Source organism: Carlito syrichta, unplaced genomic scaffold (assembly GCF_000164805.1).
Source record: "Carlito syrichta isolate Samal-C Ts95f unplaced genomic scaffold, Tarsius_syrichta-2.0.1 Scaffold306948, whole genome shotgun sequence".
Classification (NCBI taxonomy): domain Eukaryota; kingdom Metazoa; phylum Chordata; class Mammalia; order Primates; family Tarsiidae; genus Carlito; species Carlito syrichta.
The window spans coordinates 184,001-205,979 of record NW_007251044.1 but is presented as its reverse complement, the minus strand read 5'-3'; the positions used below and the strand labels follow the sequence as shown (position 1 = coordinate 205,979).

Below are 21,979 nucleotides of genomic sequence, written 5' to 3'. Positions count from 1 at the left end.
TTTTAGAGGATGAGTAGGAATTTTTTAGGTAGCCAGTAGAGGAGAAAGCATTCTGGGTAGAGGAACAAGCACATGCAAAGGCTTGGAGGTATAAGGGTATTTTGAGTCGGAGTCTCACTCCATCGCCCAGGCTGGAGTGCAGTGGCATGCTCATAGCCACCCCCGCGACGACCTGCTGGGTTCTGGCAATCCTTCCACCTCAACCTTCCAGGTAGCCAGAACTACAGGTGCGCACTACCACACCCGGCTATTTTTTTGACTTACTGTAGAGACGAGGTCTTGCCAATTTGCCAGGGCTGGTCTCGAACCCACAGGCTCAGGCAGTCCACTCGCCTCAGTCTCCCAAAGTGCTGGGATTACAGGCTGAGCCACCGAACCCAGCCTCTTTGCTCATTTTATCAGTCCAGATGAAAGGGATGGTCTTTTTAGTTCAGTTTTTAAAAACTGTTATCTTTATTGCCTTATCTTTCCATTTTTAAAGTAACATATGCTCACTATAGAAAGTTTGAAAAGCACAAAAAGCAAAAAGAAGAAAGGATTAAAAAATTGCTCATGGTCTCACTGGCTGAAGAATACAAATTCTTTAATATCTTGATATATTTCCACTCAGTGCAGTCTTCTGTTTCCCTTTTTATGTAGCTGTGAATGTGTTGTAGTTATAGTCTTAACCTTTGTATATGATGCTCTTTTATACTTCCTTCCTAAAATTTGCCAAAAATGGGTGTCAGTGTCATTAGAAAATAACTATGATTTTTTAAAAAATATACTGGCTGTAATATCTGTACACATTCTTTGTGTATTATAACTTATTTTCTTTCTTTACAGGTCTCTTGTGGCTCAGAGCATAATTTGGCAGTAATTGGTAAGTAATTTGTGTACTGATAACTGTGTTTATTTTGAAAGTCATGTGGCAATTGGAGAAGATTCTTGGTTAACCAAAAGCCAGGGTGCATGTGAGTGTGTGTGTTGGGCGAGATTTGGGGAAATGGAAGTCTTGGGTTGACAAGCATTTACTAGACACCTGTCTTCTGAATATTTCAATCCATGTCATTGAGCATCTTTTTAAGATGGCTGAGCTGGCCTCTCTGCCTCAGGAATTGGCATATGAAGATGTTAAAGAACTCATGGGCTGGGGGCATCATGTGTAGAAAGCCAGACATTAAAAAAAGGTGGGGAGTGAATTGGACTGTTTCTGGTTCTTGGAATCATTGCCTTATCCTAAGTTCTTTCCTACTGATTTGGCTCTTTCTAGGGCTCTGCTCCCTGCCTTCACTGCTTTGTTTTTAGTAGCACTCAGAAACTCCCAGTTGGCCAACTTCTGGAGTAGGCGCCCTTTTAGTTGGCTCTGGATAGTCAAAGTTCAGGGTTTTCCTAATTAGATCTATGAGTAATCATTCAAGAAGCCTTCTCTTGACTTCACAGATAGACTTAGTCTCCAGCTCACAGTACCTTAAAGAGACTACAGTGTAGGGCCACCTGAGTTCAAAACAGACTTCTACTTACTAGAAGTGTGAACTTGGACAAGGTATTTAACCCCCTTTGCCTTATTTTCCTCATCTTTAAAATGGGGAGGCTCTAGTTAATTCATTTTTATTTCCCAACATTGTTAATTCAAGTAATTTCCCACCTCTGGGCTTTAGTTGACCAGCCTTTAAAATGGCAGAGTTAAAACAGAAAGCCAAGTTTTCCTCCAGCTCTGATATTTTAGGACCCTTATTATTGCCCGCCACTGCCTGACCTGTGTCAGTGATTTATGTTTCTGTCCATGCCTCTCTCCTAGCCTCTGACTTGGACTTTGTGACAGGCAAGACCCCTGTGTTTCCTCTTGCTTCCTCCCTCTTCACAGCACCCGGGGCAGTTAGCAGAGACTCACATACAGTTTTCTGAATTGAGCGAGCCAGGCTCAGCTGCCTGGGGTGGCAGGAGTGTGAAGCACTACTTTGCAGGTCCAAACATGATGTGCAAAGAGGCAGAACCAGGGACAGCAGAGGAGGGAGGACACTGCCAGCCAGCAGCGGGGGTGGGGAGGAAAAGGGGCTGGAGTCAGAGAAGGAGCTAGAAAATGTAACAATGAACTTGCGTGCTTTGCAGCAGTCCCAGATACTTTATACCGGAACTGCTTCAGCCTGGTGTAATTAAGACAAGCGAGTCCGGGAGTCAAAGGCGGTGCCTGGATTGCTGCTACTGCTGCTGTCACTGGACTGGGAGAAGTTGGCTTCCTCTGGGACCAGCACAAACAAGGAGATTGCTGGGTGTCTACATTTGTGAAAGCACAAAGTCCAGAGGAAGGAGGGGGCAGAGCTAGCGGCGTGACAAGCTGAGCTGACACAGGCAGCCTGGGGCAGTAGAAAGAGCCTGGACTCTGCAGCAGGCAGCCTTGGTTCCAGCCAGCGCCATCTCTGTGCATACTTCCATTTCTTCTCTCACCTACGGAATGGGGGGGAACAATTCCACCTTACAGGATTGTTGTATGTGAAATTCCTGGTATATTTATATTCCTTTTGTTTCTCTTTTATCTTGGTCAGGTGCAGGGAGGGGAGAATCCCTTGTTAGTGTAACTCTTCTAGTGAAATGTTTCTTTTTTGGGAGGGAAAAAGGATGACATTCTGGAAAGGCATGTTTAGCGTTACCTGTGAGGATCCCTTCAGAGGCACTGGGAAGGCGAGCATGTTGGTGATCTCCCTGAGGGCAGTTGTGGGGCCTGGCTCACAGTCTGCTGAAGGAATGGTTCCAGAGTCCTGAGAGCTGGGCCCAGTCACAGGGTTCTGGCAGCCCACCTGCTAGCTGGGAGTTAGAGGCTCCCATCATTGAAGGAATGAGGCTCTCAGTGGCTGCCCTGCAGGGTGTAAGCTTTGCAACAGGAAGCGACAAGAAGATGCCTGTTGGCCCTGGCAGGAGGCCAGCAAGAGGAAGACAAGTTGGAGGAAAAGGAGCGTTCCTACTGCGTTCCTACCGGCTTAAAGCCATGTTTCCCACAGCCTCAATCCTACTGCCGTTGCCCACTGAAGACGGGTTTTCTTGAACCTCTAGCCCTGTAGTCCCTGGTGCTGTGTCCCACCTGTGATAGGCACAAAATAGTCATAGAAGAGGCTAGAACAAAATATAAAGAAGCTGAACTTTGCTCAAGGGTAGAGGCAACCTTAATGTCTAATGAATCTGTGACAGGCAAATCAAACTGAAAAGGAGGTCACTTAGAGAAGGGTGAAAAGACATGACTGACAGCCTAGCCTACTCTGTCTCAGGTCATAGACACGACTCCACAAAGTATATTTGTTGTAGCTGCTTTTTAGAGAAGAAAACAGACTCAGAAGTTAAATGGGTTAAACAGGTCACCCAGGGATAAGTAGCAGGAAACGATAGCACTGTCTTCCTGACTTCCAAGACCCTTCCTTCCACTCTATCCTGCCCTGTGGCCTGAGGCAGTATGGCTAGTGGTAAGAACTCAGGCACTGGGGTCAGACTGCCTGGATCCAAATTCTGCCTCTCTTCTTAGCAGCTGTGTAACCTTGTGTAAGTGGCTTAACTTCTCTGTGTCTGGATCACCTCATCTGGGATATCATATTATTGACTTCAAAGGGTTGTTATAAAAGGTGCTAAGAACAGTGCCTAGCACAAAAGTGAAGGCTGCTATCATTATTGTTATCATTAAATATTGAGTCCTCAAGGAAGGAAGTCCTTGTAAGAAGTGCTGGGGCTCAGGGTGGGAATCTCAGGAGCTGGAGAGGGAAGTGTCTTCCCCACCCTGGAATCAGGGTTGAGGCAAGGTCTCAGCGTCCCTGCAGAATGCATTTGTCAGCTGGAGCCTGGGCTTTCATCTGGGGGACCTGGACATCCCGCAGCCCTAGAGACAGCACTGGACCCAGTTTACTCCAGGTCAAGATTCTGCTGTCCTTACCCCTGGCAGGGACTCAGGTCCCACATCTTCCAGCCTGAAATGAGCCCACAGCAGCTGCATTTCGGTTTCTTCTGGGGATGGAAATTCTGCCGGCTATTTCATTTGCTTCTGGGCTTCATTTCCCCTCTCTTGAGATTTGGGTTAGTTCTTTCCTTAGTTTCCCCCATTACATTTCTCTGAGTGTGTTTTGTATTTGCCACCAGGTGCCCCGAGGCTGGGCAGGATGGTGAGGTGATGGGAGTTCCTGCTTTAGACAAAGGCCATAGAGATACTCGGGTGACAGTCAGAAAGGAGAGCTGAGGCCATTGGCCACAGCTGGCTTGGCCCTTTCTCCCTGTGTGCCTTGTGCAGTCTACCTGCCTCACTGAGCCTGGCTCCTTCTCTGTAAAATCAGCACCGTGATACCCATCTGATAAGAAGGGGTTCTTATTGGCATGGGTACAGCATTGCGGATGCTCGGCAGGTCCCTGCTCTCTTGGCTGTTGACTAGTTCGCATCCCTCCTTCCTCTCTTCCTTTCCACCCGGGATTTCCCCCAGCATCTGACAGAACTTGCTGGCCGACTCCTGTTAGTGGCCGTAGACTGAGGGCCGCAGAGGTGAGCTTGAGGGCATCTGGCCCTCCCCTGCACAGAAGCTCCCTGCTCCCAGGGGCAGGCTCCCCACACCCAGCTGTCTTCAGGCCCCTCACCTCCCTGTGTCGGTTGAATCGGCTCCAGCTGTTTTGCTTCCTCCAGGAGCAGCTTATTTTGGCATGAATGGGCAATTTGTTTGCCTTCTCTCCCGATGTGCAGTTGTTCGGCCTTCCCTTCCAGCAAAGAGAAAAGAGCTGACAGCGTTTCTTCTCTCCCTGCTCCGCACAGACCTTTGCAAGGATTTTATTCGTGGCCTTTCCTGGAGCACTCGGGCTTGCCAGACGGGCATTGTTAAAGGGTTGGATATTGGCAGGAAAGTGTGCTGCCTCCTCCTCCTTCTCTGAGCAGAGCCTGTTCTTTGCTAAACTGGAACTATAATCTATGCATGGATCCTCCCCTCCCCATTTCTGATGATTTCCAATTGTTGAACCTTTGTACTATGAATGGTAGAACATCTGACCTTGGCCTGAAAACCATCAAACAGTGTCATGTAAGAATTTAATAGGAAAATTTAATAGGGAGAAATAACTCTTTTTTGGCATTGGCTGTTCCTCTGAGAGCTCATACTTCCCAACCCAAGGGCCTTGTAGAGAGGTTAGAGACAGGTATATACTCATGTTCCTATGCACAATGTGGTAGGCAGGATGTGAATGCTTTACCTAGATTATGCCACTGAAGCCTCACAGCAAATTGATGAACGGGTACTATTGTTAATCCCGTTTTCTACATAAAGGAAGATGAAGCTTAGGGCGAGCAATTTGCTCCAACCAGGTCATAGGGTTGGGAGGAATCTGTGTGTCAGGTCTTTCATTCAGGTTGCTAACTTCAGAGCTGCAGACTGCTACCCAATGCTGCTTTCCTGCATACCAGTGACAGTCCGACCTGTTTCTAAGGCTACCAGATAAGAGTATTTTATCTTTTCATTTCAACATTTAAGATGAAAATCTTTCATGCTGTCCCCTACCTATCCAGTCCCCAAACTCTACTATCATGAGTGCAGCTAATACCTATTATTAGTTTCTTCTGTGTTCTTCTAGCATATGCAAGTGAATACTAAGAAATGTTTTTATCTCCCCTTTTACACAAATGGTAGCATACTTTTCACACTTTTCAGTATCTGATTTTTTTTCCAACAATTTATCTGCGAGAGCTTTCCATATCAGTATAAAAGTCATCCTCGTCCTTTATACAACTACATATTCCAATGTTCCTATACCATGATTTATTTAACTAGTGTTCTGTTCATGGCCATTTAGGTCATTACTAGCCTTTTGTTATTATAAACAATGTGTATATGTTATTTCATGTATGGGAGAGTATAGCTAAAGAATAAACTACTAGAAGTGAAATTACTGTATTAATGAGTCAATGTAAGCTTGCAAGATACCACAAAATTGGCCTCCACAGAGTTTATACTACATTTTTCACTGCCACCAGCAATGTATAAGGGTACCTATTTCTTGCAGCCTTCCTAATAGTGTTTTGAGAAACTGTTGGATTTTTGTCAATTTCGTAGGTGAGCAACTTCTCAGGGTAGTTTTTTTGTCTTACTTTTTAAGTTGAACTACTATACATATAGTGAAGTGCACATATCTCAGGGTTCAGACTGATGAATTTTTACGTATGTATATACCTAAGAAAACACCACCCAGAACAAGATGTAGAACATTTACAACATGCTAGAAGGCTAGCTCATGCCCCATCTCAGTCAGTAATCCACCCCCAGAAGCAATAATTATTCTGACATCCGTCTTGAGAGATGAGGTTTGCCTATGTTTGAACTTCATATAAATGGTGTGGTGTATAGCATGTGCTCCTGTTTGGCTTCTTTTGCTTAACACATTGTATCTGTAAGAATCATGCATGTTGTATGTAGCAGTAATTTTTTTATTGCTCAGTAATATTCCACTGTATGAATATACCACAGCTTATTTATCACTTTTACTATTGATGAACATGGGGTCGCTTCCAATTTGGGGATGCTGTGGTCATTCTTATACATGCCCTCTGGTGGACATAGACATTTATTTCTTGGTGGTGCAATAATGATAGCAGCCTTCACTTTTGTGAAGCTTTATCATTTTGCCTTTCATATTTAGGCCTAAAATCCATTTCAGTTTTTTTTTAGCATTGCTTCACAAGCTTTTATTGAAAGGTTCATTCTTTCCTCATTGAGTGGTATAGGAACTTTTGTTATAAATCAGGACTGCATACATGAGCGAGTGTGCTTTTGTACTTTCTTCTTTTTCAGTTTATTTTTCTGTTTGTATGCTAGTACCGCACCATCTTGATTATTGTAGCTTTATATAATAAATCTTGATATCGGTATTATAAACCCTCCTACTAAGATTATTGTGGTCTTTTTGATCTCTCATTTTAGTTATTATAAATGGAAGTCAAGCATCTTTTTATGTGTTTAATAACCATTTGAATATTTTCTTTTATGAAGGGATTTTCATGCCTGCATTAATTATTTTCATTGCTGCTATAACAAATTACCATAATATTAGTGGTGTAAAACAACACAAATGTATTATCTTAGAGTTTGAGGTCAGAAGTCTAAGATGGGTCTCATCGGGCTAAAATCAGAGTGTGAGCAGGCTTCATTTATTTCTGGAAGCTCCAGGGGGAGTCCATTTTCTTGGCTTTTCCAGTTTCTAGAGGCCACCTGTATTTCTTGACTTGTGATCCCTTCTGGCCTTTGTGATTACGCTGGGTCCACCTGGATAATCCAGCATAATCTCCCTGTCTTAATGTCAGCTCATTAGCAACCTTAATTTTATCTGCTAACTTAGTTCACCTTTGCCATATAGCATACCATTCTCACAGACTTGAGGAATTAGGACAAGGACATCCTTGAAGTCTGTTATTCTTCCTACTACAATATCTTTTTCCTTTGCTATATGGTCTGAATATTTGTATCTTCCAAACTTTATATGTTGAAATTTATTCCCCACTGTGATAGCATTAAGAAGTGGGGGCGTTTGTGAGTTGATTAGGTCATGAGGTTTCTGCCCTCATAAATGGCATTAGTGCCCTTTTTTATAAATAAATAAATTTTAAAAAGGCCCGAGAGAGATTCTTCACCCTTTTTGCCATGTGACGACACATAGAAAATGACATCTATGAGGAATGGGCCTTCACCAGATACCAGGTCTGCTGATATCTTGATCATGGAATTCCCAGCCTCCAGAACTTTTATTTTTCTCAGTCTAAGATATTTTGTTATAGCAGCCCAGAGGGACTAGGAAAGCTCTTTTTCATAATTGGATTGGTGGTCTTTTTCTAATACGTTTCTAGGCACTCTGTACATATTAGGGAGAAAAGGCATTTTTCTGATTTAAATTGAAAATATATTTTCTCAGCTTTTTTGTCTTTTGCTTTTGATGTTTTTGTTTATTTTGTCCTTATTGCTTTTGTCATGCAAACTTTTCTTTTATTGGAGACTGAATTTATCAGTCTTTTCCTGTATGGCTTCTGAATTTTGAGTCAGAGAATCTCTACCCACTCCAGAGTATAATGGTCTTTGCTCATATTTTATTCTGGTACAGTCATGCATTGCTTGACAATGGGGCTACACTCTGGGAAATGTGTCCTTAGGGGGTTTTGTCATCGTGTGAACATCATAGAGTATACTTAACAAGCCTAGATGGTACAGCCTACTACACACCTAAGTTATATGGTATGGCCTATTGCTTCTAGGCTACAAACCTGTGCATCACGTTACCGTATTGAATACCATGGGCAATGGTAACACAATGGAAGTATTCGTGTATCTAAACATATCTAAACATTTAAAAAATACAGTAAAGTGGCCAGGCTCGGTGGCTCAACCTGTAATCCCAGCACTTTGGGAGGCCGAGGTGAGTGGATTGCCTGAGTCTGTGGGTTCGAGACCTGCCTGGGCAACTTGGTGAGACCTCATCTCTATAATAAATCAAAAATTAGCCGGGCGTGGTAGCGCGTGCCTGTAGTTCCAGCTACTTGGAAGCCTGAGGCGGAAGGATCGCCGGAGCCCAGCAGGTCGAGGCTGCGGTGGCCGGGAGCGGCCACTGCACAGTAATAAATTAACCTTAGTATATTTGACTTTATAAGCTCTGAAAATCTTTTTAACTTTTTGACTCTTCTATATTAACACAGCTTAAAACACAAACACATTGTACAGTAGCACAAAAATACTTTTTAAAATCTTTAGTCTATAAACTTTTTTCTATTTTAAAAAATTATGTTTTTTTACTCTTTAAACTTTTTTGTTATAAACTAAGAAACACACACACACATTAATCTAGGCCTAACAGCATCAGGATCATCAATATCTCTGTCTTCTACTTCCACATCTTTTTCCATTGGAAGATCTTCAGGTACAGTAGCACGCATGGAGCTATTGTCGCCTATGATGACAGTGCTTTCTACTGGAATATCTCCTGATGGACTTGCCTTATAGGAAGTATTTTTAGAGTAAACTTTTTTTTGGTAAGTAGGAGTACCCTCTAAAATAACAATAAAAATACAGTAAATATATAAACCAGTAACATAGTCATTCATCAAGTGTTATGTACTGCACATAATTATATGTGCTAGACTTTTATGCAATTGGCGATTCAGTAGGTTTGTTTACACGAGCATCACCACCATCATGCGAGTAATATGTTGTATTATGTCATCACAGCTACTGCATCACTAAATGATAGGAATTTTTCAGCTCCAATATAACCTTATAGGACCATGGTGGCATGCGTGGTCTATTGTTGACCGAAACATCATTATGTGGTATGTGGCTATCCTTTTATGGTTTTATTTTTTATATCTAAATCTTTGCTCCATTCGGAATTTATCCTGGTATACAATGTTAGTTATGAATTCAACTTCATTATTTTTCCAGATGGCTGCTCAGTAATCTCAGAACTATTTATTGAATTCTTTGGGTCCTATTGCTGCCAGAGCAGCCCTGAGGCATAAGGAGAGGCAGTGATTTGGCAAAAATCACACAGCTAGTCAATGGCAGAACTGGGGCTCGATGTCAGGTCCTGCTTATGCTACTCAGATGGGAGCTGGTGCCTGGTTCTCAAGGAGCATTCTTAAGTGGTTGCCTGGGCTGTTTGCCAGGCAGAGGGAGACAGCTAAGGCAGAACAGCCCTTTTAAAAAAAATAATTAATTAATTTTCTTTTTTAAAAAATTTATTTTCTTTATTTTAAAGATGTGGGGTACAATTCAAGGTTAGGTATACAAATGTTCATTATGTAGGTACCCTTGTTGATGAGGTGTGCCTCTCCCTCCCCTGGCAATTTCCCTCAACTGCCAATCCCACCTCCTCTCCCCTGGCAGTTTCCCACTACTGCCAATCCCTTTCTTATAGTATTATGATAATTGTTCAAGGTCCACTTATGAGTGAAAACATATGGTACTCTTGTTCTTTGTTTCTGTGTTAGATCACTGAGTATGATAAACTCTAAATCCATCCAAGTTGCTGCGAAGTCCATATGTTTGTCCTTCTTTATGACTGCATAATATTCCATTATGTATATGTACCACATTTTTTTATCCATTCTAGCTTTGATGGGCAACATGGTTGGTTCCATGTTTTTGCTATTGTGAATAGAGTTGCAACAAACATGTGTGTGCAGATATCTTTTTGGTAGAATGACTTGAATTCCTCTAGGTATATTCTCAATAGGGGGATTGCTGGGTCATATAGAAGGTCAATTTCTAGTTCTTTCAGAAATCGCCACTGTCTTCCAAAGAGGTTGCACTAGTTTGCATTCCCACCAGCAGTGTAGAAGCTTTCCTTTTTCTCCGCATCCTCGCCAGTATCTGCTGTTAGTTTTATTAGTGATGGCCATTCTTACTGGGGTTAGGTGGTATCTCAGTGTGGTTCTGATTTGCATTTCTCTGATGATGAGTGAGGCTGAGCACTTTTTCATTTGTCTGTTGACTGCCCATATATCTTATTCTGAGAAATGTCTATGTCTTTTGCCCACTTTTTAATGAGGCTGTTTGGTTTTTTCCTTTCAGCGTGTTTGAGTTCCTTGTAGATCTTAGATGTTAGGCCTTTGTGAGATATATAGTTGTCAAATATTTTTTTCCATTCTGTGGGCTGTCTCCCTGCTCTCTTGATGGTTTCTTTTGCTTTGCAGAAGCTTGTCAGTTTGATGAGGTCCCACTTGTCTATCTGATTTCTTATGGTAAGAGATCTCTATCTTATCTCTTTTTTTAGTTGTCTTGATTCCCAGTTCTCTGTCCCAGGTCTCGCCTCCTCATTCAGCTCTGGAATCAATATATTTGTTGCCATTACTACATTTGGTCGCTTGGGGCACCATATTTTCCTCCCAGACCAGAAACGTGATAACCTTTTGCACTGTTTCACGATAAATATAGAGATGTTTTTATAGAACCTTGATTATTGTTCAAGTCAAATTTATGTCGAGTCATGCATATTGATGCTAGGTGGGGTGCGGTGTGATGCTCCATGAGTTCTTGATTTCACTGCAGAAGAGAATTTTAGAGTGAATCCAAAGTATAGTTTAAGAAAGAATGTATTAGAAAGAAAAAGTCATGTTCAAGGAAGGCGTGGGTGCCTTAACAGAAAGGGCATGTGCTTTCCTTTAACAAGAAGTTTTATATACTTTTACAATGATGATTAAGCAAACCATGAGCTAAGAGCAGAGAGCTGGAAGTATCTGGTCATGAGCTTTGATCATCATCTCTTAACCTCTAAGGTTGCAAGGACCTTCTAAACAATGAAAGTTACTGTCTAGCTAGATTTGTCTTTTCTTAGAGCATCATGTCTGTTTTGGGCAATTTCCTACTGTTTCTGTGATTTGCTGCACTGGTAGTTCCATATTCCAATCTGCAGGGTGGTCGGGTCTGATATCCCAGGTTGGTCGGGTGAAGGTCGTGTACACATAAGACAGATAGCTGAATGCTTACCCTATTCTAAATTAGGCCTGCGTAAGAAAACCTGCTTAACTACTTCTAAACTATGTTAACTATGCCTGCCTCGGTTTTCAAGGCATAGACTCACATCCCAAAATGTACCCTTTTTGCTCCCAATAAAGTAGATTTTTCACTATTATTCTGAAAGAAGCAGCATTGATATCACTCCACAGGAGTCATTCTATATGACATCATGGGTGAGGGTGCCAGGCTGTTGAGGAAGCTCCCACTCCTGCTGAATTACTCTTTCATGCTGGTCTTTTTTAGGCACAAGATTGGCTACCATGTTTTAGCATGATGCTCTTGTCCTTTGGGGGTTGCTTGGAGTAGCAGAAACTGCAATTGTGATTCACTTCACTTGTTTGCAAATATTCAAGAGGCTTGAGGCCTTGTGAAAGTAAATCTAACTGAGGTACACTCAAGGCAAAAATTACTAAATTAGAGAAAGTTCGACGGACTTCTGCAGTGTAAGGACTGAGGTCTGGTCCCAGCTCTGTCTGCCACTGACTCTCGCTGTGATCCTAGGCAGTTGCTGTTCCTCTCTGGGCCCTTAGAATCTCCATCTGGGAACTGTGGGTGTTGGACTAAACAATTTCCAGAGCCTTCTGCACTTCTCAAGGTCTGTCATCATGTCACAAACTGTGTGGAGCATAGACCCAAACCATCTATACTCACCTTACATGCAGTAGGTGCTTGACTTGCTCGTTGAATGAATATTGCATACAATATTTTCCTCATTCTCTCCCTTCAGCTCACTAGTGACTGATATTGAGCCATTTAGCATGCTGGGTGCTGTGGAGGAATATGGTGGATGGTTCTCATGGAGTGCGCATTGAGTGGGGAAGAGGGCTAGGAATGAAACCCGGGGCATAGTGTTCACTTAGTACTGAAGGAATAGATGAATGAGTTCAAAGCAGACAATGATAAGAAAGAGTGAAGAGGAAGGAATGATCCTTTCAGAAATCCTCATGGAAGAGGTGGCTCCTGAAGGTCAAGAGCAGAAGCATTCTGTGCTGAGTGGTCAGTAGGCGCACAGGGAAGGAGGGCTTCGAAGTATGAGTGATGGTCGAGGGGCAGGTGGTCAGCTCAGGGCCAATAGGGCTAGGCCTCCCATCACATGCTGAAGGGCACTGGCTTGTTGTTTAGACACTGCAGAGCCATTATGGGTTATTTAGGAAGACATTTCAGAAGCTGACAATTACAGCAGAAGAGGAGCCTTTTTCTCTTTAAAGGATGATGTCTTTTTACAGAGCACAAGTGAAGTGACAGCAGTCGAGTACAAAGTGCTGACACCATTCTGAGCATTTTGCATATGTCATCTTCTTTAGTTATCACCATGCAGGGTAGAAAGTAGACAGATAAAAATTGTCCCCGTTTTCCAGATAGGAAAATGGAGACTTAGAGGTGGAACCCAGAATTAAAGCTGCCATCTGTGGACTCCAAGCTCCCCTTGCAGAGCTGCTCCCTGCAGAGGCCTGGACTTCTGTTAATTAGCACATCAAGTGACTTCCAGGAATCCTGTGACTTTAAGAGACTGGAAAAAGTAGCAGCAGCAGCATTACTGCTGATGGCGATTGTCTGGAGGGGCAGAGGTTAGCCTCTATTCTTTGGCCTGTCCTCAGAGCACAGTACCTAGAGGATGACCATATGTGGCCTTGGGCCTTTGACAGTGGCCAAGCAGTCTGCCCATGAGCCTGCTCTGTCCTTCCCTAGATTCCTCTAGGGTTCCTGAGCCCGGGTGGCACCACTGTATCTCCCTGCCTCTCAGCACCCACAGGCTTCAGCTTATGCCAGTGTCCCTTGTATCACCTGTCCTGTGACTGCTGTTCCTGCTGCCTCTTGCCTCTCTGGAATCCTCTGTTCCTTCTGGGTGCACCTGAACAGCTGTGACTGTTCATTCAAACCCGCTTTCTTCAGGCAGGGCTTCTGTAGCATTCTGCTTGCCCTTTTGGACATTCTTGAATTCATTTATTAAGAGGCTGTACCATGCAGTAGAATGAGCACTGGGGCCAAGAGACCTGAGTACTAGACAAGCTGCTATTACCTTGGGCAGGCCACGTTCCTTTTCCAGGCCTCCTTTTCTTCATGGATAAAATAAGGGAATTGTGTAAGATCATCTTGGAGGTCTCTTCCAGCTCTCACACTCTATGAGACTGTTTGGTTCGTGCATAAATTTACACCTTCATCCTAACACAGGGTTAGGGAATGCTTCTCAGGAGAGATGGTGTTTGAAGTGGTCCTGAGGATGAGTGGGAGGAAGAGAAAGGCATTCCCGGGAACAGGATCAATATGAGCAAAACCATGGAGAAGGCACAGAAACTGGGGGAATCGAGAGCACAGAGGGTGGGTAGCAGAGGGGAGACCAGGCTTAGGGATGTCTGGGGCCAGATCATAAAGGCCTTTCATGGCAGGCTGAGGAGCTGGGATGTCATCCTGTAGGGGAATGCTGTAGGAAAGGGCTTAAAGCGAGGAATGACTTGATTTGATCTATTTTTAGAAGCTAGTGTGGTTCAACAGAGGAATCCAGGAGGAATGACAGTGGGTTTAATCTTGTGGCTTTATAAGATATTAATTTGGTAAGTTTGTACTTTTCAGCTGAGATGAGAAAATGCTGCTGACCTCTTGGCCCTCAGGACACTGGATGTCATGGTTTACAGTCTGATCGTGGCTCCAGAATCCCTATCAGCCTCCCTGGCCCAGATTCTGCACCATCCTAGTTGCAACTCCAGGCCCAGCCCAAGGCTAGATCCTTATTCTTCCCATGACGGCCAAGCCAAGTGACTGACTTGGGCAGCCCTATTATGATATGCATGTCAGTAGCCCCTTACATATGCTTACATCACAGGGTGTAAGGCACTCAACTCATCACCTCCTTCCATTCTCAAGTTACTCTGAAGTTCTCAGGGCAAGGACAATCCCTATTGTGCAAAGGAGGAGACAGAATCTCAGAAGGGTGGCATGACTTGCCTCAGCTGCATAATGTAGTGTAAGGGGTGTGAGACCTTGGGGTTAGGGTGTTATAGGTTTCCTTTCCAGGTCTACTGCTTAATACCTATGTGGCCATGGGCAAGATTGCTACCCTCTCTGAACTTTGGATTTCTCATCTCTAAAGAGGGAGATAATAATAGCTTCTTGAAGCACTTGTCCCTGGAGTGAATTTGTGGTTTATGGAAGAGCTCTTGGCACAGAGTAGGTGCTCAGAATGTCTGTTTCTGCTTTTTCTGACTCACTTCAGTGCTCTTTCTGGTGTTGCGCCTTGCCTCCCATATGGCCCTCTTTGTCATTTCTCTTGCTCCTTGATTCTCAAGTCAATGTCATAGACACATATGAATGCAAATGTTCTTCCTGTGTACAGGGTACAAAGTCAGGCCCTGTGGATGGGGTGAGAGGAGTTAAGAAGTAACCTTGCCTTCACTTTGCTTATTGCCTGATGATTGAATTTTCTGGGGTGGCGGGTAGGGTGGTCTTTACTATTAAATCAGAGTCGAGGTGATCTGACCATCTCCTGATGGACTCTTTCCTGCTCAGGGACTTAACACTATGTCACGTGCCAAGCTGAACTCCTACACTATCTCACTAAACTCCTCACACACTTTAGCCAAGGCTCTATGTATGCATGTATCTTACATACATGCACAGATGCTATTGCATGTAAGTAACCCTGTTTTATAGACAAGAAAAATGAGGCTCAGAAAAGTTAAACATCTTGTCTCAAGATCTTACAACTAATATTTGATGGGACCAGGATTTGAACAGGGTATCTGACTCTGGAACATACATTTAAAATTAGAATACTTTTTTACTTCAGAATAGTATATGTACATAGTTTAAAAGTTAAAAAAAAAAAGCAAAACAAAACTACCAAAAGACGTAATAATGGCAGTTTCTGCTTCACTTTTCCCACTCCCTGGTCCCATTCTCAGAGCCAGCCATTTTGAATTATTTTCGGTGGTCTACTGCTATGTTTCTAAACTAAATGCTTACTTAAGATACCAGTTTTAGGCCCGGCTCTGGGCTCAGTCTGTAATCCCAGCACTTGGGGAGGCTAAGGTGAGGGGATTGCCTGAGCCCGCAGGTTCGAGACCAGTCTAGGCAACTTGGCGAGATCTCGTCTCTACAATAAATAAAAAAAAATTAACCAGGCATGGTAGCGCACGCCCGTAGTTCTGACTACTTAGAAGGCTGAGATGGAAGGATCTCCTGAGCCCAGCAGGTCGATGCTGGGGTGGCCATGGGCATGCCATTGCACTCCAGCCTAGGTGACAGAGTGAGGCTCCAACGCCAAAAAAAAAAAAAAAAATCAGTTTTAGCCACGTGCAGTGGTTGTGCCTGTAGGCTTTGACTTTGGGACGTTGAGGTGGGAAGATTGCTTGAGCCCAGCAGTTTGAGACCAGCCTGGGCAACATAGCAAAAAAAAAAAGAAAAGAAAAGAAAAGAAAAGAAAAGAAAAATAGCTGTGTGGTGGTGCACACCTGTAGTCCCAGCTGCTTGGAGGGACCACCTGAGCCCAGGAAGTAAAGACTGCTGTGTGCCCTCCAGCCTGGTGACAGAATGAGACCACAACTCAAAAAAAAAAAGGTATCAATTTTAAATAAAGTAAATTGTCTCTATTGATTTCTTAATATAAATAAAAATTTAATTATATTACATCACCACCTCCATTTCCTCTCCCTCTGTCCTCTCATCTGTAGTTAAGCCATGAGTCCATTATTATGAGGAATGTCAATTCTGTTCTCACTGCTGAGCCAAGTAACGTATCATGATGTGGCTCCTATACTGGACTTTTTTCCCCCTTAGAGTTAAAGTTGCCTGGTTTTATATACTTATTGCTGATTGCTCACAAATGTCCCCAAAACTCTGTAAAATGCCTCTCAAACTCTTTTTGGCATGGTCAGATGCCTCAACTCTTTCATCAGTCTCCCTGCCCCTTTGGAGCTCTGCTCTTTTATTCTAGTCGGAAAAGGTTACTTTAGGCCAGCACAGCCATTCCCTGTACCTTCTGTTGACCATCTCTTGTGTGAAACCTTTGTTCCCTACCTGCCTTTTTTAGTCTCATTTGGTGGAGCACACGTTTTAGTACCCTTCCTGAGAAAGAGTAGTTGGGGATACATTGTTTGATTCCTTGATTTCTGAAAACATATTTACTCTGTTTTCACACTTGATTGACAGTTTAGTTGTGTGTAGGATTCTAGGTTGGAAAGCCTTTGCATTCTGATTTTTGTGGTCATTCTTCCATTGTCTTCTAGCTTCTAGTGTTACTATTGAGAAATCTGCTGTTTTTTTCTAATTCCTATTCCTTTGTGATCATTTTTTTTTTCTTTGAATAATTTAGGAGCATCTCTTTATCTTCAGTGTTATGATAGTGTGCCTTGGTATATGTTTTCTTTTATTCATTTTTTCTGGTACTTATTGAGCCCTCTCAGTTCAGGAGCTTATGCCTGTCAGTTCTGGGAAATCTTTCTTGAAAATTATTTTGGACTTTTTTCCCCTACTTTTCTTTGTTCTCTTTTTCTGGGACTTCTGTTAGATATATATTGAATCTCCTGGACTTCTAATTATTTTCTTATCTTTTCTTTCCTCTTGGGCATATTTTGTTTTTCTTATCATTTTCTGAGAATATTTTTTAACGTAATCTTCCAACCTTTCTAATGGAATTTTTATTTAGTTATCATTTTTAATTTCTAAGCACTCTGATTCTTTAATCTTAAAAAAATTTCTTGTTCTTATTCATATTGTTATATCATCTGTCATTTTTCTGTGGATATTAGTTGTAGAGTTTTTTTTAATGTTTTCTTTTGTTCTCTGCCTTGTCTGTTTCTTTTCATTTTATGTTTTCTATTTCTTTGTTTTGAGTTCTGTCTTTTGTATCGGAGACTGTGCTGGATGTTTTTTGTTTGCCCTCTATATGTGCTGTTCAATCGTTTTCCCCCTCAGTGTGCCCTAGGGAGGCTGATCCTTCCAAGGCCTGCAATTACAGGCACCTTTGCCCTCTGGCTTGTGGTTGGGTTCAGCTAATGAGAGAAATAGCAGGAGATGTGAGGACTGAAAAGGGGGGTATCTGGGTATTTATTCCCCTAGCCCCCTTCCCCTTGGTTGTCATAGCTTCATCCCTCTGTTAAGGATGCCAGTCAGGCACCCCTTTCTATAACGTTACTCTCTTCAGTCTGTAACTGCTCCCTTTCCTTGCTTCTTAAGGCTTGAAGGTGCTAGAACTCTAACTTAGTTAGTAACCCAAGGATATTAAACACTGTTCATACCTTCTTAAATGGTTCCTTCATTAAACTTTCTCCTGCTGCCCTATTTGTGGTGCTGTCTTCTGCTGAGACCATGACTAATACAGAGGTTTTCCTTTTTAAAGACATGATGATCTTTTATTTTCTGTTTATATTGAAAAGTGCAATACTAATTGGGATTCCATGTGCATGGAGAGGGCTCATTGACTGGTAGACTTGCTTGTAAAATGTTTGGACCAAGGAGCAGGGAAAGTTTTTCCATTGATAGGCCTCCTGAGGTGATATTTATGGACTTTTCCCCTAATCTTCTGCTTGGGTGTATATGCCTAGCTGTTGACTTTCGGGAGCTGGTTGGGGGAAGAAAGCTAGGGGCAGTCTCATCATCCCTTACATAGAATGTCACTTAACACATTGGTTTCATTCTGATCCTTACTGTGACCCACCTATGAGTCTACTTTTTCTGAGTCCAGGGCCTCCTGGGGTAGATTCTCCAGAGAATAAGCAGCTAGTATTCCCTTAGGGAGAGCAAGAGGTAGGTTGCCTGGTTGTACATGTTGGGGAGAATTTGGGCATCTAACTACCCCATAAATATCCATTCAGCCAACCCCTTTGATTTCATCCTTGTCCTTACCTGACTTTCAAAGGCACTTGTTGCCGCTGAGGCTTTTCAGCGTTCCATAAGAAAAATGGGTTTCCTTCTCACCGCTCCCTTCAGGAAACACTGGGCTGCAACAAAGCCAGTTACCTCCTTCATCTGTTACTCATCTGTGTTAAGCTATCTTGTCTACTGTTATCTCCTCTTCTATTCTTTTCTAGGTGGATTTGTACTTTCTTTATTCCTTTCCATTTGGTTTAATAGGGTTTGGGAAGAAAGTAGAGATAAAGGCCAAAGCTCAATCTTCCCTGGTGAAGGGGAAGTTCCTGGTGGCTTTTTGTAGGCCACAGCTGAAAAGGACAGAGGAGGTGATCTCAAAGTAGCCCAGAGACTGCTAGGCAGGCTGGAAGTTGCATTGCTGCACAGTATGACAGAAGGGAAGTCACCCAGAGCTGAAGCCTTGACCCTGTGGCCTTTGTGTTGGTGAGTTTGGTGAGCCTGCTCACTTTATTCAGGCAGCACCTCTGAGACAAATTCTGCATATGAAGAGAATTTATTATGAGTTGGGAGCTGTCTTGTATAAATTTTTGCCAAATTGCATTACATAGCAAGAAGGAAAAGAAAATATGAGAAGCTCTTGGACTGATGCTTTTTAAAATTTTAATTTTGCCAAATGGGAGGAATGGCCAAGTTTATAGGCCTCTACTGTGGGAGGGGACTGCCTTTCTGAAAGAGAGGAATGGAACCTTAGCTGATCTAATGTAAGAAGAGGCCTGGGGTCATAGAACCACAGACTTTGATGGTGGAAGGAACTTCAGAAACAACCTAATCCTTACAGAAGAGAAAATCAAGGCTTCCATGAGGAAATGATATGCCTGAAATCACACAGCAAGTTAGAGGCCAAGCCCAGGATTACAACCCACATGTCTTGACTCCAGCCAGCATGTCACACCTGTCTAGAGATGGGGCATCAGCAACTTGTGGAATGAGCCTCAAAGACCCCACCCCAATGCTGTGACCCAGCAGTCCATGGCGTCAGGAGTCCTTGGCTTGACTTGTTCTGGGCAATTTCTGCTACTCTGCCACACTAGAGTTATTGTATTCTCCCTTTTCCTCTGCTGCATCATCTCATAGGTTCCAGTACATACAGCCCAGCACTATGTAGAAATGTACATCTGTTTCCTTTTGTTTCATCATTTTTTGAGATTCCCCCAAGGGTTCCTATATGAATTCAATTCTACTTAAAAAAAAAAAAAAGTTTAATGACTTGATTTTTGGAGGAGGTTAAGGAGAAAGAAGGACCCAGGAAGCCAAAATAGTAGATGATCAATAACAATCATGGTTGAGACCAAGAATAGCCAGAACAATCCTCAGCAAAAAAACAAAGCAGGTGGTATCACATTGTCAGACTTCAAACTTTACTATAAAGCTACAATCATCAAAACAGCTTGGTATTGGTATAGGAACAGGCATATAGAACAATGGAATAGAATTGAGATCCCAGAAGCAAAACCTCAATTTCTCAACCAACTCATCTTCAACAAAGCCTCCACCACCTATCACTGGGGAGAGGAGAACCTATTCAGTAAATGGTGCTGGGAAAACTGGCTGACCACATGCAGAAGATTGAAACAGGACCCCTATCTATCCCCATACACAAGAATAAACTCCAAATGGATCAGAGACCTAAATGTAAAACCTCAAACCATAAGAACCTTAGAAAATGAAGGACACACCCTCATGGAAATTGGAACTGGCATCCAATTCCTGAACAAAACTCGAAACCCACAGGCCATAAGGGATAAGATAGACAAGTGGGACCCTCATTAACTGACAAGCTTCTGCAAAGCCAGAGAAACCATCAAGAGAGCAGGGAGACAGCCTACAGACTGGGAAAAAGTATTTGCCAACTCTAGATCTGACAAAGGCTTAACATCTTGGATCTACAAGGAACTCAAATGTGCTGAAAAGAAAAAAACAAACAGCCCTATTACAAAGTGGGCAAAAGATATGAACAGACACTTCACAAAGGAAGACATCCGAGCAGCCAACAGACACATGAAGAAATGCTCAACCTCATTAATCATCACGGAGATGCAAATCAAAACCACACTGAGATACCACCTAACTCCAGTCAGAATGGCAATTATCAATAACTCAAAAAATCACAGTTGTTGGAGAGGATGTGGCGAAAAGGGCACACTGCTACACTATTGGTGGGAGTGTAAACTAGTGCAACCTCTAGAAAGCAGTGTGGCCATTCCTAAAAGCTCTAAACATCAACCTCCCATGTGACCCTGCAATTCCCCTACTGGGAATATACCCTGAAGAACTCAAATCACTCTATAAAAAAGATACCTGCACACGAATGTTTATCACAGCATTGTTCACAATAGCAAGAACCTGGAAGCAACCACGCTGCCCATCAAAAGAGGACTGAATTTAAAAAATGTGGTACATATATACGATGGAATACTATGCAGCCATAAAAAAGAACAAAATCATGAATTTCACAGCAACCTGGATGGAGCTAGAGTCTATAAAACTTAGTGACCTCTCACAGAAACAAAGATCTGAGTATCACATATTCTCACTCATATAGTGGACCTTGATCATCCAACGCACTACCATAAGAAAATGACTGACAGTGGTGGGAAACTGTGGAGGGGGGGATGGGACTAATGGTAGTAAACATCAGTCTGGGGACGGGAGACACCTGTTATCAACAAGGGGGCCTGAATGAAGCATATTTGTATACCTAACCCTTAACTGTACCCCACAATATCAAAATAAAAAATATTGATAAAAAATAAAAATAAAAATAAAACAATCATGGTTGATATTAATGTGGTGGTTTTACACATTTTACATACACTATTAATTGAGTCTTTACATCAACACAAGGCACTATTATATCTGTTTCACAAATGGGGAAACTAAGGCACAGGGAAGATAAGTAACTTTTCTGAGGAGGAGAACATTGTTCTTGAAATTCTACAGTGTAAGGGATTGGGTATCTGGAAGTGGATTCATAGTTGGTGAGTGGTATTCTCCAGAGTATTCAGTAATAAATTGATAAGCACTGCAAAGGGGTCTCTTGCGGTTACCAAAAGGCTCCAACCTCAGCCTGTCCCCAAGAATGCATAGGAGGAGGACATTCCACTTTTTCTGAAAACTGGGAGAATTTAATATACACAAAGGATGACAAAATCAGGAGTCGACAAGGGTGGAAATGTGAACTGAAGTCTACAAAGTAACATATAATTGGGAATAAAACTAAGAGAGGGCATAGAGGTGGAAATTATAAGTCTTTGGTGTTGACTGCCGTGGTGATTCCTAGGCAGCTTACATTAGGGAGGCCAGAGCACAGACGCCAGCCATGGCAGCAGAGATACTGGCAGAGTGGGGAGAGGAGAGGGTTAACATGTTGGTTACCCCGCCTTTAAGCTGTTAGTGCTCAGGCAGTGGCATGGTCTGAAGACGTTCAGTAAAAGGGGCCTAGAGAGATCGTTTATGTGTAGGGGTGGGGATGTGGTTTGAGGGTCTTGGGTTACAGCAGTATGTGTGTGCCCACCCTGCAGAACAACCTTTGTCCATTCCTGCAGAACAACCTTGTCCATTCCAGAGACCCTGCGGTGTACAGAGGCCAGCGATTCCCACTCTTCATCTGTAAGTGAAATAGCCAAGTC

The 21,979-nt window shown here is 42.8% G+C and overlaps 1 protein-coding gene across 1 annotated transcript in view; it reads left to right on the top strand.

The window, feature by feature from the left end:
- The first annotated feature begins 829 nt into the window (after nt 1–829).
- Nucleotides 830–21,979, top strand: part of LOC103265938 (secretion-regulating guanine nucleotide exchange factor-like) — an 89,633-nt gene continuing 68,483 nt past the window's right edge. The window contains exon 1 of the mRNA XM_008063581.1: nt 830–862. The gene's annotated coding sequence lies outside the window, so the exon portion shown is untranslated. The remainder of the gene's footprint in view (nt 863–21,979) is intronic.